This window comes from Thermobia domestica, chromosome 1 (genome assembly GCF_964235325.1).
Source record: "Thermobia domestica chromosome 1, izTheDome1.hap1.1, whole genome shotgun sequence".
NCBI lineage: Eukaryota > Metazoa > Arthropoda > Insecta > Zygentoma > Lepismatidae > Thermobia > Thermobia domestica.
Window position 1 is genome coordinate 95,809,659 of NC_137454.1, and position 17,105 is coordinate 95,826,763.

A 17,105-nucleotide genomic window follows, 5' to 3' on the forward strand; every position below is an offset into this window, starting at 1 on the left:
TGGTTGTGGATCACTGCCTTTCGATGTTGTATCAAAATAGGTTAATGTTTCAATATGTTCCTTCCTTGTGGTGTCTTTAAATAGCCTATAAGTTTTTAAAGACTCATTTGTCAAATAGGTCCCTTTCTGGTTCATCAGAAATAATCAACAATGTAACTTTTCACTTGCTTTACTTAATCTCTCTCGCACAGTAAGTAGCACATTTTCTGCTCGCGTCCTTGTGTGAGGGATGTGCATAGGGGTTACAAATGCAGTGTGGATGTCTATTAGTACAATATCATTAGGACTTGAAACAGTGGAAAACAATAGGGTAGGCAGGGCAGGCATTGCTTAGGGGCGCAGTGCGCTCAGGCATATTAGGGGTGTGTGGGAGTACCACTACGGATTTTGCCCTCTAGAACACTGTTGGTTCTCCTAGAATACTGTTGGACACAAGTAAGGTACTAGGACTTCCAATTCTCAGAAGTTAGGAGCCATGCCCTCCCTAACAAAGTATTTTAGTTACGCTAATGGAGTTAACTTTGAATTATTAGCTTTAATAATCCAAACTTTTTATTCTTATAATTTGTATTGAACGAGAACACAATATTGTATTTCTTCAAGTTCAGTACATCATTTCTCGTATCTTAAGTTCATGGCTTTTTCTATAAAATACTTGTACTCTTAAGTATAACACATTTTGTTTTCGTCACTTTCGTCGCTTTCATAATAATGAAATTTCGTATATCAATGAGACATTATATTATATTTTAAAATTGGATCTTAATATCATCTTATGAACGTAATCTTTACAAAGAGTGTAAACTTTCAGGGCCGTATGCAGAGTCATTTTGACGCGTGATTAGTGCCATATTAAAGAGTTCGACTAACATAAGGTTCCTGTAGTAGCCAGGCTTTTAGTATGCCTCAAAACGACTCTGCATAAGGCGGTCACCCTTTAGCACCATACTAATAGTATTTTAACACGGAAATTCAAAGGAAAACGTTTGTAAAAAAATGAATTTTATACGAAAATAGATTTATTTATTTCAACAGTATCCTATTGAAAAAGATCCCAAACACAGACAGGAAGAAATGCATGATTTTACATGACCATGGTAGTAATCCGTTCGTCATAGGTGAAAGGACATCCGGTAAGGATATAATTTCTATCGTCCGTAGATACCATAGTAACCAACTGCTGGGTAGGCGTAACCATAGTAGAGTTGCTCAGCTCCTTGGAGGCCTTCTTTAGGTGCTGGCCTTTGCTGGGCTGATACAGCAACAACGGCGAAAAGAGCCAAAAGGAGGATGGCCTGAAAAGAAGTATCAAACCGATAATTTTAAACCTATTTATACATTCTATAAATGGAACAAAAGATAACATTATATTCAATATTTCTACATTCCATTTTATTAATTATGAAAATATTAATGAAAATTAAAATATATCTTTACCTAACAAAGAGCAAATTTCTTGGTATTACAACCCAATAAGCTGATTATGGCTGGCTAGAAGATATATGTTCATGTGAGCGATGCAATATCAACTTATCAGCTCCCTTCGCAATTATTTCTGGGTTTCTAAATTAGATCATTGTCTCTTAACCCAACTAGCTTTCCAAGTGTCCAACACAGTGATGAAAATTTTCTGATTCATAAAAACATATTCCACTTACTCCTACATCGTTGTTTAGCCGTAAAATATATTTGTAATAAATATTGTCTGAAAAAAAAGTTTCATGAAGTGAAAAATCTAACGATTCTTCATTTCTGCAAAAATATTTCAAAAACTTCAATGTATTCTTCGCTTAGAATCCACCTTTGATCTCACAAAGCCGTATTTCGTCAATTTAATACGCGTAAGACGAAGTTTTCTCATAGCTTTAAACAATAAAATCGAAACATTTTTTCTTTCTTTCTTTTTTCTTTCTTTTTTTGTTACAACAATAATCTTTATAAGGAACTGGAACTTTATACTTTATGTAGTTATTTCATTACATAGGCAGGTCTATACGTGAAGAAATAGTGGAATTTTCGGTTTTTTAAATAATTTATAAATTCACAAAGGTTCCTTTCCACTTTCTTGTTACATTTTAAACAATGGGATGGGATATTTATACTCTACGAACTCAATTTATGTTCCCTGCACTTTACACACACACACACACACACACACAAACACACACATACACACACAGAGCGAGAGAGAGAAACAGTATGTAAATTTTTACTTGCCAATGCCTTTAAGCTAATTGGAAAATTAAAATTTGTTGCTATCTAACTTTCTTTTCCAGAAATTCGATATTATAGTTCAATATGCAGTTAAATATAGTGGAAAATTTCCCACCTAACATTACTATACATAATATTCAAAACTGTTCAGGTTATGCAAAGCTTTTCCACTCGTTTCTATAGAGTATTAAAACTTTCCGATTCATAAAAAGTTGTTTTACTTTTTGCTTCAAAATGAAAAAATTTCCGACTTATAAAAAAGTTTTTCAATTTTTCCATACACCACAGAAAAGTTTTCGATTCATGAAAAATTGTTTCACTTATTCCTACATAGTACTGGAATTTTCTGAGCCATGAAAATTTTCAAATTCTTTAAACGATCTTTCACTTTTTAATATTTCTATACATGAATTCAATCAACTTTATGCTTCATGACATGAGGAATTGTTACTTGATCACTGATATTTGTTTAGAACGGAATTTTTTCCGGAAAATATAGCGGAAAATTTTCCATCTCACACCACTAGTTCCGCAACGCTAAATGATCTTGAAAATTTTTTGTCTCACAGGAAATTGAACACCAGGCCACTCACATGTAAGTCATGTGTACTAGATATTTCGTTTAAAATACTTGTACAGTGAAACCTCTTAATAACGGACACCAATGGGGCATGAATTTTTGTCCGTTATTGAGAGGTGTTCGTTACAGAGAGGTTATAGAAATTTAATTTCTCACAATAGTAATTGTGTGCTGTAATTTACAGTAAAGACATTGTGTATTAATGTAAGTACGTAAAATTCAATATGAAAATACTCTGTTTAGTACGTATTTGAATTACTGGGAGGGATGAAGGAGAAATTCATTTCTGTTAAATAATATTGTTATTATTGCTGGGGGATGTGTTAATATATTCGTATAACGAATACTGCAAAAGAATGTTATGTTAATTTTCCTAAGTACATGTCATCACCCTGTAAGCGTTTCTCATTTATTTCAAATTCTCAGAACCTTCTCAAAAGAGACGTTAGGAACCAATTAATCGGCTAAACTCTTTTGTTTAGCGAAAACGACATACTTTTTCCTCTACAAGGGTAATAATACTCATTAGTAAGTATTCTATGAGTATCCTCAGTACGGTTGCGGAAGAAACATATATATGTGTGTGTACGTTTGTGTACTGGCGCGGTATCTTCGTTGGTGGAATAGATGAAAAGACATATGGGAGTGCATATGTTTATTGACCCAACCCCAATCACAAAGAATATCCTCTTAGAGAAAGTGAAAAAGGAAGCCGGGAAAACTCCAACCCAGACTTGTTCCAGTATCATAACTAAAAGAAAAATGCTGCTTTTTCAAAAAAAGAAAAAGTAAGAGAGGAAACATTGCTCGTTGAAAATGTTATTGTAAAACAATGTTTGTTTTGTTATCTATGAAATTGTCGGGAAAGCTGCAAGACCCAGAGGCAAAAGAGGACTAAATTTGTTAAGGAAAGGAAGATAGTTCGCATAGAATTCTTGGCCATACGACTGACCCTGCATGAGTGTTAGTGCTTATTGAAGGTTTTTGTAGGATTTTCACCAGAAAACAGTTTATTGCGGGCAGAAAAAAAAATCAAATTTAGCTTGAAGCTGTTCTGTTTTATGGTTCACCAGGTCTAGACTCATGATAGATACGTTGTGAGGAATAATATATCGCAGAACCGAGAATAATTCCTGTCTGTTATGAAGAGGTTATTGAAACGTATGGGGAAAAAAGGACTGTCCACGTCCTTATCTGAGGGTGTCCGTAAAAGGGAGGGTTTTGTTCCATAAGGGAACATATATTTTTGCCGGGTCAAAAATAAATGTGTCCGTATTATAGAGGTGTCCGTTAAGGAAGGTTTCACTGTATAATCAAAACTTAATTCAAAAAGAAAAGAAATAATGTTTTATTAATAACATTTAGCTTAAAATAACAACTTCATCAAATTATCTATGTAATTCCTAATCTTTTTCGACGGGCGACAAGGGCGCCCATCAGGAGGGGCAAGGTGGGGCGCTCGCCCCCCATAGAGGAAATTGTACTTCAGAATATCCAAAATCCAATAGAATTTTTACATTAGTTACAGCAAAATTTGAAACTATTTTGGAAACGTCGCTTATACTTGCCCCCCCCTGGGAAACAACAACATGGGCGCCCTTGACTGGCGACACACTTTACTGAACGTTCATCACATCTTGTTGCAGGTATTCGCTGGTACAGTCTGTTTCAAAACTGATTTCAATTTATTATTAAAGGCTTCGTGGTAAAATAAAATAAAATAAAATAAAATGTATGGTATGAAATTTAGATTTAGAAGCCTTCTGGGGAACATAAAATTTACTTTTAAAGTCATAAAATTTACGCGGCACACTCGATGGGGTTACTCGACACTCCGGTTGAGAAATTCTGAATTAATTGGTGGATTAAAATATGGTGAGATACGAGTTATTCAAGTTCGAAAATGGGGTAAAATACGTTTCTCTCTAAATAAGATAACTTTTTAACCTATAACAGCTAAGGTGCTCAAATTTGGTATATAGGTACCTTAGGTCGATACCGAGATCCAATAACCGAACCAGCCATCCAGGATCACTGTCAAGCTCAAAAGATCAAATTATTGAAAAAAATAAAATCTGTAAAAAGAGACCTATACGTTACAGTGGCCCTGAAAAGGCATTTTTTTTAAATTTAGTGTCAAATATTAATATTTAGTGTCAAATACAATAAAAATTGAAACCAATGTATGTCTATTACACAGAGATTCAGAAATGAGGCAGAGGGACACAGAGAGAGAGAGAAGAGGGGAGAAGAAGGAAACAAAAAGGGAGAACAGATAAAAATGTGGAATTTAAACGTAGTAAGAAAAGAACCTAATATTATAAACTTTCGTTTCCAGAAATCCAACAGTAATATAGAAATAACGTTTGTTTTTACATACTTTTTCAGAAGTATTTGAATATATAGAGGATGCTTTTAACATTCATTAAGTCACTTTCATACAGAATAGCATAGAAAAATACTCAATTTTCAGTAGAACTATAGATCTCCGAGACACATCTAGGATAATGTCAAAAGTTTAACACATGCTTTGTTTCCGCGTGGTTCGATTGCAAATTCGGTAGTGTTCATTGGACGTACTGATCCAAAATACATTCTAGTAAACCCAGAGGTACCGTTAGTCATATCCTCCATCTCAGACTACTAATACAAAATAAAATAAAAAACGAAACCAAACGAAAAGAGAAAGAAAGAAAGAGAAAATTGAACAAGTGCTATTTACTGCTAAATTTCTATTAGATATACCCTATATTAAAAGTCCAAACTGTATCGTAATGAAAAGTTACAAATGTTCGAAAGGAAAACTTTATGTTAACATAAAGACAACGGATGATTTTCAAGTTAAAAAAATTATATACATTCACTAAGGAATATAAAAGCATCCCGCTAACAGTTGTATCGTACCAGTACAAATTTGTTGCATTATTTGAAGACAATACTGATACATCTGGTTATCACTTAGTGAGAAAGGTATTTCACGACCAGTAGTTAATAAAATTGCGGAAAGGGCACAATATATATATCCCACAATCTATGCGTTCTATTGTCATCTGTATTTGTATAAGAGCTCGCTGAGTTGAGAGACAGGTACTCATGATATTGCTATGTGATACAATTTGTGAATTAGTTTCTTCAATCTTTCGAAGTGTGTGTTATCTGCCATACCATACGAGTCGATTATTCCAACTCTATCATGTCGTTGATCCCAAAAACTTAAGTAAAAGTGTACATCACCGGCATAAGGGAAGAAGATCAACTGTGACTGGAGCATCTTTTCATTACAATATTGATGTATGTCACCGTACTCGAATGTCGAAACATTGTACAGCTTCATCGTCAAAAAACATAATAGATATTATAGGGCAAAATGAAAACGGTCGGCCAATTATTCGAATGTCTTTTATCGTTTATGTGTCCGCTCAACATAAAACAATAAATATCGATCACAGAAGTTGACACGTCCCGGGTTAGATCCAGGAAAGGTGTAACCTCTGAAATTGAAGGATCCATTCTTACGTCATAATAAAAGTTAAATTCTCTGACAGATGTAATTGCTGGGGGGAGAAACAGACAATCGGGAGGAAAAGATCGGAAAAGATTCTGTTTTATTCCCTGACACAAAAGAACTTGGGGTGATTATATTTCGTACTCATGGGGACGTTAATTTGATGTCCAGAAAAACAGTTGTAGACTCCGCATAAAAAAAATTGCGACAGCTAACGCCGTGCAGTTAGGCAACCCAATATACACCTTCTTATCCCATAATCGTGCCAGGTAAAGACACCCCCTTTCTCTCCTCCTTTCTTCACTCCCATACTAAATTTATCTACCAACATGAGCGCAATTCTAATTTCAGACTACACATGTATTAGTTTCGATAAAATGAAATAGCAAAACTGAGACGAAACAAGATTCGTAAGTTGATGTAGGGAGAAACTGAAACGCACAATGAAAAATTGAAAGCAATGTATGTCTATTACACAGAGATTCAGAAATGAGGCAGAGAGACAGAGAGAGAGAAACGAAAAGGGAGAACAGATAAAAATGTGGAATTTAAACGTAGTAAAAAAACAACCTAACATTATAAACTTCCGTTTCCAGAAATCCAACAGTAATATAAAAATAACGTTTGTTTTTACATACTTTTTCAGAAGTATTCGAATATATAGAGGATGCTTTTTAACATTCATTAAGTCACTTTCATACAGGATAGCATACTCAATTTCCAGTAGAACTATAGATCTTCGAGACACATCTAGGATAATGTCAAAAGTTTAACACACATGCATTGTTTCCGCGTGTTTCGATTGCAAATTCGTTAGTGTTCATTGGATGCACTGATCCAAAATACATTCGAGTAAACCCAGAAGGTACCGTTCGTCATATACTCCATTTCAGACTACTAATGCAAAATGAAAAAAAAAAAAAAAAACGAAACCAAACGAAAAGAAAAAGAAAGAAAGAGAAAATTGAACACCCTTATAAGTCCAAACTATATCGTAATGAAAAGTTACAAATGTTCGAAAGGAAAAGTTTATGTTCCTCATGTTTCAAATTTCAACGTGAATAAAACACATCGAACTATAGGATGGAAACAAATTTTGTGTCAAACTAGTATAAATAAAATTTTGTTTTCAAATAACCAAAGAGGTTACAATTTTCTAGTCTTTTCCGAAGAAAGGAGGAGAGAGAGGGAGTGTCTTTACCTGACACGATTATGGGATAAGAAGGTGTATATTGGGTGGCCTAACTGCACGGCGTTAGCTGTCGCAATTTTTTTCATGCGGAGTGTACAAAGAAGTTGTTTGATTTTGCAGAGAACAGGAGATCCAAGTGATAGAGAGGATAGGATATTTTGAAGCTACACTCATACCTCCTGCTATGATTTTAATGGGGTTTGAATCTATCAGTTACCTCGCCATCCTCATTCCACAAGCACCTAGTTGATAGGATCTGACAGGATTTACTAGAGTGAACAAGTTTTTGAAAAGTGTCACAGTAGATTCGTCTTTTATATTTCTAAACACAAGTAAGAACAGAATAGTGCTATTGAACAATAGAAGAGCGGTTATGATTTGGAAAATATACGAGTAAGATATATTAGTTCACCAAGAAATAATAACGCTCCAAGGAACTTATTTGTGCAAGTTATTCCTCTGAACAAATAAAGAGAGTCGACATAACATAAATAATATACGGATCACTACTATGGAATCCTTCATAAGAGAAACTTCTCACACAGTAAACATGAACTCCTAAAAGGTCCGAAGTTAAGAATCAAAGAACCTTTTTATCAGAGGAGTAATAACAGATGACTTGCACAAGAGAATGCTCTCTCATGAAACCATAATTACTTAGTCATTGTATATATGGTACCCGTAATTTTAACCCTCAATCTATTTCTCCATATTAATTTGTTAATTTCCGGAATTCCATATATATATTAAATCACAAGGTAAAGGGACTGGCCACCCCGACCATGGTGCGAAATTATAATACTCGAAGTGCCAGGGAAGGGGAGACAGAAGAAAAAAAAAGCTCTTCGTCCTGGATTGTTTTGATATGAAGACTTCACATGTTTGAACATCTATAATTAGCATATTACGTAAGATTAGGGACACCGTTCATTACTAGTTCAAACATTACTTACGAGTACATGTGAAATATAGGGTGTTTGAAAACAACACCGACAACGTTTGGGAGGTGATTCCTGACACCAAGATAAGACAAAAAGTATAGACCAACTTGGGTGCACAAATGCTTCCTTTCGAAGTTATAGGCTACCGAAAACATGAAAAATTGCACTTTAAAGGTCCATAGTTTCAAAACTATGGGACCTACCGTAGTTGGGTCAAGACTTCACTTGGGAACTAATATGTGCACTATTCAAAAATACAAGTTTCAGAATCCTATGGTACTCACGCAACAATTTTTATAGAGGGAGTTTGGCTATGGGCATACAATTTGAAGTACTCAGCAACTGCCGCCAAACTTATATGAAGCAAAGAACATAACAAGCATAACCATATTTAGATTTGAGCATTAGTATTTAAGTAATTGTAAGTTAGTTGGCCAAACTAAAATAAAAGAGAAAAAAGTAAATAATTAGACTTAATTAATCGCGATTTTAACCGTGTTAAGTCTTATATAGTAATAATTGAAAAGAACTGGAAACACTGGTTTTTCGAAATTTAGGTTTCATTTATTATTCAAGATGGTGAGTGTTGAAGAAGAACTATGCATAACGCACGAGAAGTATAATATTTCTAAAATTTCAAGTTAAGTTTGTTGTTTAAATGCCATAAACACTAGATAGTGCAGTTATTATATGTATTGTGTGGTTTATTTTAAATGTTACTGATAACCAGCGATTAGTAAGTTATCATAATAATAATAATAATAATAATAATAATAATAATAATAATAATAATAATAATAATAATACAGTAAACCCTCGTTAACACGAATTCCAAGGGACTGAAAAATCAGGAGTTCGTGTTAAAAAAATTCGTGTTAACCGGGGACCCAAATTTGATTATTCGAATACATTTTCTCCATACATACGCACTACAGTATACAGACTATACATACCACTACAGTATATTATGGATGTCATAGAAAACACTAGAGATGGTATCGAGACGAGACTGAGTAGTCTCGGTCTCGTCTCGGTTCCAAATTCGAGACGAGACCAAGATTATTCTCCGTCTTGATACCATCCACAGAATTGTATCGAGATGAGACTGAGAGTTTCGGTCTCGATTTCGAAAAGCACGGCTCGGTCTCAAATTCGAGTTAAGATCGAGATCGAGACTAGTTTCGCTCCCGGTATCATCCTCTGAAAAGTGAAAACACTACAGTAAGCTTATATCATATCTTCGAAGATAAAAAAAAGTTTCCACGCAGAAAATCAAGGTCAAGTTATAAAATTGACAACTCCGCTAGCAGGTTGGGTACCGCTAGTAACGGAAAAGCATTTGACTGCTGTCACCAGTTTGGAGTTACAGGGGAGAGAAGACGTTTTGTCTCGAGCTGTCACCAGCTCGTCTGCCAAGCACCTGCATGCTCAGCGCTTGACGGAGGACAGAATCAACACCTCATAAGAGAGGAAAGATACCAGTTTCTGGTTTTTCTCTTATTTACAAGGCAATTTTCGTCTGTATAAATACTGTATGACAAAAACTGATCTGGAGTGAAATTTAAAATAGGAATAATGATCTGGAAAAAAACTAAGGATTGAAAGTTCGTGTTAAATGAAAACATTTACTGACTCAAGGGACTAAAAATTAGTTCGTAATTCGTGCTAACCGAAATTCGTGTTAACCGATAAAACTTCCTATAAGATAACGTACAGCGATGCCGGGACCGAAATTTTGTTCGTCCTAACCGAGTTTTCGGCTTAAGCGAGTTCGTGTTAACGAGGTTATACTGTAATAATAATAATAATAAACAAGTATTCGAAGAACATACTGTAAGTATCTACAAACCTGTAGCATAAAGCAAGTCAAAGGCTTGGGGAGAACAATCAGTTAATAGTTGCTCGTTCAGTTATGTTCATTCTCTTAATGTTCTGTAAGTTAGTATACGTGAAATAATACTGATTTTTAAGATTATCTTGAAATAAATAAAGCTACAAAAGAGATTACCATGATAATTGACTAAAGACTTCTACACAAAGTTAATCTTACTACCCAACACAATTACTTACGAAGAATTTCATGGTGATTTTTGCTGTGGTCTAGGCAACTGTAGATCAGCTTGCTCTTACACTGTTCAATCAGCCTTTTATATCAATTGAGACAAGTCCTTGGCCTTCAACAATCAATTGTGTTTACTTCTCCTCTTCTAGACTTTTATATTTTTTATTTTGTCATTCTTTGAGACCGCAAAAGCCGAAGGGTGTGTCTTGGTAGGTGGACGGATCTTATATCTTCTTTTATTTATGTTCTAGTTATATAATTGATATTTGAGACAGTTTTACACATCTTTTTTCATTAATTAGTTCCTACTACGATGGGAACACGTGTTGTATCTAACTGTATGCGGATTTACATCTTAACTGATTTTCTTTGCATCCGAACTGTTATGTTGATTGTTATGCCATCTTCGTACATAAATTGGAATAAAGAAATTTTCTAGAGAAGGAAAATGTAATAGTAATGTAAGCCTTTGTAATAATAGAATTCTATTATATTCAAGAGTGCACTCAGAATTTTTTGTTGGGAGGTCCAAGCTTTAGGGAAGCGGATCCGATAATACAAGACAGTACGTTTACGTAGTATTAAACGTGTATTATTCTGCACCCGAAAAGATGATAAGTAATTGTAAAATACTTCCACCTATATTTTCAGAAAAAAAAATTGGTAGAATTAGATTGTTTCTATAAGAAAGAAAAAAAAACACAGACGAAGTGTAAGATCAAATGTTAATGCTACTTCAGTCATTTCCCTGTTAAACAAATATAATTTTCTTGAAAAGTGTACAAATGTATGTCGTTATGAAGTTTTTTCGGGGGGGGGGGGAGACTAGGTGGATCCCGTCCGTGCGCTCCTGCTATACCCCCACAAATAATAATATGTTTTCATCAGTATTTCAGTAAACAACAACTTTTCTTATTTTTTAAAGTAATTTTATTGGCATGAAAAATATTGATGGGACTAGTAGCATATCCAGGACGTATGTGTGGAAGAGGAAAGGGCTAAAAGTTTCTGCGTCTAGCTTAATATACAAAAACTCTTATCTGGTAGGTTTGACGGGGCCAGGGATCCTAGGGGCTTCCTGATTAAGCCATTGGTAGAATGAATTTATTAATACTGCTTTGTAGATTGCAACATACGCGCAAAATGTTAACAAAACTTATTAATTCAAAAAGGTTAAACTGCTCACAGATAATCACCAGGTTCAGTTAAGCATAAAGAAATCTGTGAATCATCCCTTTTAAAACCGTCTATAATATAACTACAGGATTAATAAGTTCTCGAGCCTTAAAAATGAACCAAATCATTTATGGAATAGTATAAATTTTTTAATAAAGTCTAAAAATGTTATATTTTCAAAGAAAAGTCCACTTTTTCAAATTCTGTCTAATATTAACCTTTGAGAATTGGAACTCATAATTGATCTCCAGTTTGAAACTTCTCTTAAATTTTTTATTTCTGTCTTAGGAATCAATACTATTCTATTTTTGTTAATACAGTCAGGGAAAATATAGATTTAATTACAGCATATTACGCTGAGCAGCTGTTACTACTACTACTATTACTAATATTACTACTACTACTACTACTACTACTACTACTACTACTACTACTACTACTACTAATAATAATAATAATAATAATAATAATAATAATAATAATAATAATAATAATTAGAAGAAGAAGAAGAAAATCGCTTAGTTTCCTTTCAGAGTGTGAACTTAAGGTAGACTCCCAAACTATGTGAATTCAATACTCAAACTTGAAATAGGCTATATCTATAACTACAGGTTGCAGCAGAGGAATAAGATTAAAGATAGAACCTGTTCCTTAGACGCTGAATTCATATATTAAAAAGCCATTACTCGCTATTTCCTGCTGTTTCGGCTCTATGGAGCTTAGCATTGAAACCGAAAGTACTAATTGATGTCTACTGTACTAATTGATTACTTCCTGTTGCAATAAAGGAATAAAATTAGACGTGAAATATATTCTTGTGATACTGAATTCATACCAAAATACTGCTTGTCACTATCTATCTCCGTTTTATCCATTATACGATCAGTGTTGTAACAAAAAATTATATAGATTTTCACAGTGGCGTATTTACGATTTTGTTTCGGGAGGGGCTTTGCTAACTTTCGGGGGGGGCTTTGCCTGAAAATGTGGAAATTCTGCAATATATTTCATATACTTGTCTATAGTAAATAAGATTTCGGGGGGGGGCTTAAGCCCGGAAGCCACCCCCTAAATACGCCACTGGATTTTCACCATATTCGGTTTCAACATAGTTGCATAGCTTTAATTAGACCTTATCCTGCTCTCAATAATACAGTCTGAGTTGTTTTTATCCACCTATTGAGGATGACGTTTGTACAGGGTGTCAAACAAATCTAAAAACATGTGGAAGATTCAATCCTTTGTGCATTTACAGGAGTGTTGCCACATTACACCCGAGGCTATTCGACGTGTTCTCCAGAAGTAGTTGATTATGTTTCGCCATTGTGTAAAGAAAAAGAGCCAACATACCAAGCATATTGTGTAGACGCTCATTTTCCTTGTTTTCTGACTTACGGGATACTCTATAGATGATCTCACTTTATTCTTGGTCTATAAAAGGGTCTCTTTGCTTGGGATTCATTAAATGGGTTAATATTACGAAAAACGAAAATTGTATTAATAATGAACGAAAATTCTGTGAATAAAGAATAGAAGATTATATACGTCAACAAATTGAGAAGAAACAGTTTGGGTTTAGAAGGATTAACGGTGCAAATAAAACCGAATACTCACGGTAATCAGTGAAACAATTATCGAAAAAGAAGAGTAGGGTAAACTGAAAAATTTTGATTTGTGTTTATGAAAGTTCAAACGGAATGGAATAGAATCGAAGATTCATAAAAACTTACACACAAACAAGCGGCTACTATTTAAAATTGTAAAAGAATTAACAAGGAAAATGTAATTAGAAGCAGGGATAAAAATAAATATAAAAAGGTAGGGGGACGGATGATGTCACGCCGTTCCCCGGTGCCTATCTTTGCCCGTTGTAATATTTTAGGAAGTAGAGGGACGACATAGATATTTTTGGATGTGGGAAAACGTCGTCTTCCCGCGTTCCCCCTCACTGTTACCTCCTGATTAGAAGGGAACTTAGAACGTAATTTTTCACTACTTCATTTAGTACATATTTAGAAATATTTAAGAAAAGAGTATATAGTATAAACGGATAGGTGTTGACTGCCACGGGTGCTGACTGCCACAGCCAATTATCGGTGCTGGCTGCCACGACTGTGGCTGATTGCAAATATGAAGGTGCTGACTGCCACGACGGCGTGCTGACTGCCACGAGCCTGGGAAAAACTGTATTTGGAAAGAGAGGAATTAATCCCTCATACTAAATTTATGATTATTAATTAATTTAGTAGAGAATAATTAGGGATTAATTTAGTAATCATCACAGCAAATCTATGTGGCATCCTATAAATTACAAAGTTGCTCACTAAGTGGAACGACATACGCTTGGATGTTTATAAAGGAATTGTCTTTTCTGTTATATGTACAATTTGCACATTTCATTGTTTATATTAATTGTTTTATTGCATTATTTAATGGATATGAGGGTCTGAAGCCAGCTGACAAGGGAAGTTTGGGAGAAGCACTCGCCTGCAGAGAAATAAGCATGTCATTTGAAGAACTAATTCATGCTGTTTACAACAGGTAATAAAACTCCTGTACGTTGAGAACTGTTCGAGATATTCAGCTTGGAAATTTATATGAGAAAATGAGTGGATGCACGTTTCAATACGTTAAGTATTCTCTCCCATGGCGAAACCTGATGGTTTGAAATTATTATTGCTTGATCACTGGGGTCCACTCACAGACAAATTGTCCATTACAAGTTGCATGACGGATGGCAAAGACCTAATGGTTGAGAAGATACCAAAGAATTGCAACCAATTTGTGCAACCATTTGATGTGTTTTGATCCGATCAATCAAAGATTATGGCAGATTTGTACATAATATGAAACTTCTTCATCTGGACGCTATAATGTACCAACGAAACAATCAAATAAAGTTCGTGTCCATACGAATCACTTCCGATCACCGCTATACATTGCATTGTTTCAGTTTGCGTTCTACAAGGCAGGTTACGAACAAATTATAGGCCTATAACTTTTGAATCACTTGTCGAATTTGCTTTTTGCTTTGGTTCTGCGAACTGTTCCCTTGACAGATGCAACGCAATTGCACATATAAAATGTTCATGGTGCAAGGGAGTCTTTTGCCTGCGTCATTTCTTCATAAAACAGAGGAACAACAGTGATCAATTTTCATCTCTAACCTATGATTATTGTGAACAATGTGATGACTAATTGTATCTAACAAACCCGTTAGTTATTGCGAAACACTTTTTTTCTGTTACTTCCGATAGCTTTCAATTCGTATGTCAATATTCGTTACTAATTATGTTGTACTTAACGCGTATAAATGCGTATATCCTCATTTTCTCATATAAACTTCCAAGTTGAATATCTCGAACCGTTCTCAACCGTACAGGAATTTTATTAGCTTGTTGTAATCAGCATGAATTGGGACTTTAAATGGCATGCTTAGTACCTCTGCAGGCGAGTGCTTTATCCTGAACTTCCCTTGTGAGGGACAGCCAGCAGTGCTTTTTTGATGGAACTTTCAAAAGCGGCTCAAAACAATTTGCGCAGCTGTACACAGTTCATGATGACATAGGGAGTTTAAGTGAGAATACATAAATCGTACCAATTTTGTACGCACAAAACAAGTACACTCATGTCCAAAATTATTGTCGCATATCTATAACTGTCTCCTTGTAAGAATATAATTTGATAATTTTGCAGAGTACTTTTAATATTGATATGTGTATAATCAGGAAATGTATATTTGTGGTAAATTTCATAGGGAAAGAATTATAAATGCGAAAATCATAATGAGTAAAATAAAATGTAACTAATGGACAAGAAAAATTTTATTTTCGTTTTATTGTTCTTATTTACTGCTCTTTTGACATGAAATTTACCACATACTTGTCTTTGCCAATTATACACATACTAACATTACAAGAAATACCGGGTGAATTCGTTATCAAATTATATTACTAGAACAACATATTTATAGTCAAGCGACAATAATTTTGGACATGAGTGTACATACAGAGACCTGTTTACCTTTGTTAAGTGTTGGTCTGAACAACACGGTCCTAAACTTCATCTAGTTTCTTTCATGTTTCTTGGCGTCCGGTAATATTATGTCTAGCAACTTGGCAGTCAGCACGCCATCGTGGCAGTCAGCACCTTGATATTGGCAATCAGTGCCAGTCGTGGCAATCAGCACCAATAATTGGCTGTGGCAGTCAGCACCCCACCGTATAAACGATGTTATGGTAGAAAGTAGAAGAGTTAAACTAGTTTTTTTAGATAATATTTTTTATAGCAGAGTTTGTAATTAAAATGATGAGTGTTAGAAAATTTGAAGAAAAGTTATGACGAATATTGAATGAAAAGAAATGTTAGGAAGACAAAAACAACAATGATTAGAACGAAAAAAATTATAATAGGTATAGAAGTTGGAAGAGAGAAAATAGAACAGATAACTGGCTTTAAGTATCTATAAATAGGTAGTATTAAGATTCGAAATGTGATCTGGAAGTAAACAAAAAATAGGAATAGAAAACGAAGAGTTTAGGAGAAAGAAAGATATTTTATGATATCATCGGACTTATCCGGGTCATTCCTCGAATCCTTCACCCGTGGGAGATAATAATAATAAACTTTTTTAAATGCTGAGAAGACAAATACAGCAATTTGTCATACTTGTTCAATATTATTGTAATATTATAACATATAAAAAGAGATAAATAATAATTAGGATCAACATACAGTAATAAAAATCGTAAACTCTGAAATATAGTCTGTGTCAATTCTCAAAACATTGATAAGTCAAAAAATTAAAAGTAAAAGTAAAATAAAATAGCTACTAAGTTATATTATAAATTCTAAAAATAAAGTCGCATTCTAAGATATGTAATTATTATAGCTTGTTAAAAACCTAGAGATTAAAATATATTTCCTATTATTTGGTTGCAATATAATTTTAGCGCCTTTTCTATATACTGGAACTTTAAGATCAGTACCTGCAGCTCCTTTCATAGCTCAAAATATTCATGTCCAGATATTGTAAATAACTTTTATGATGTGAAAAAATAGTGTTAACTTCTCCATGTACTTAAGTGTACCGCACAAAATTTATGTTTCTTTTTCTCAAAACTTTTGGTAATTGTACTTGATTCTCTTCTGCTCCGAATGCCCCAATTACTGCTTTAGTGGTGACATATTGAAGACAAATGTTATAAATTTCTACTTCTATCTTGTTACATTTTCGATATCTTTCAAAAGGGATATTTTTCATTATGATATTCAATTAAAATTAGTTACACTTATTCTGATATTCATTTCAATAGATTAATATTATTCATGAGAATATAAACCAAATATTGTAATATTTAATTCGCAATTTAAGAGATGATTTTTGAACTACGCAACTACGCAATTCTGAGACCTACGTTCGATGGAGAAATTCT

The 17,105-nt window shown here is 34.1% G+C and overlaps 1 protein-coding gene across 1 annotated transcript in view; it reads right to left on the reverse strand.

The window, feature by feature from the left end:
- Positions 1-1,216: 1,216 nt before the first annotated feature.
- The window catches only part of LOC145687436 (epoxide hydrolase 4-like), a 77,324-nt gene continuing 61,435 nt past the window's right edge, over positions 1,217-17,105 (reverse strand). The window contains exon 7 of the mRNA XM_081760895.1: positions 1,217-1,295. The gene's annotated coding sequence lies outside the window, so the exon portion shown is untranslated. The remainder of the gene's footprint in view (positions 1,296-17,105) is intronic.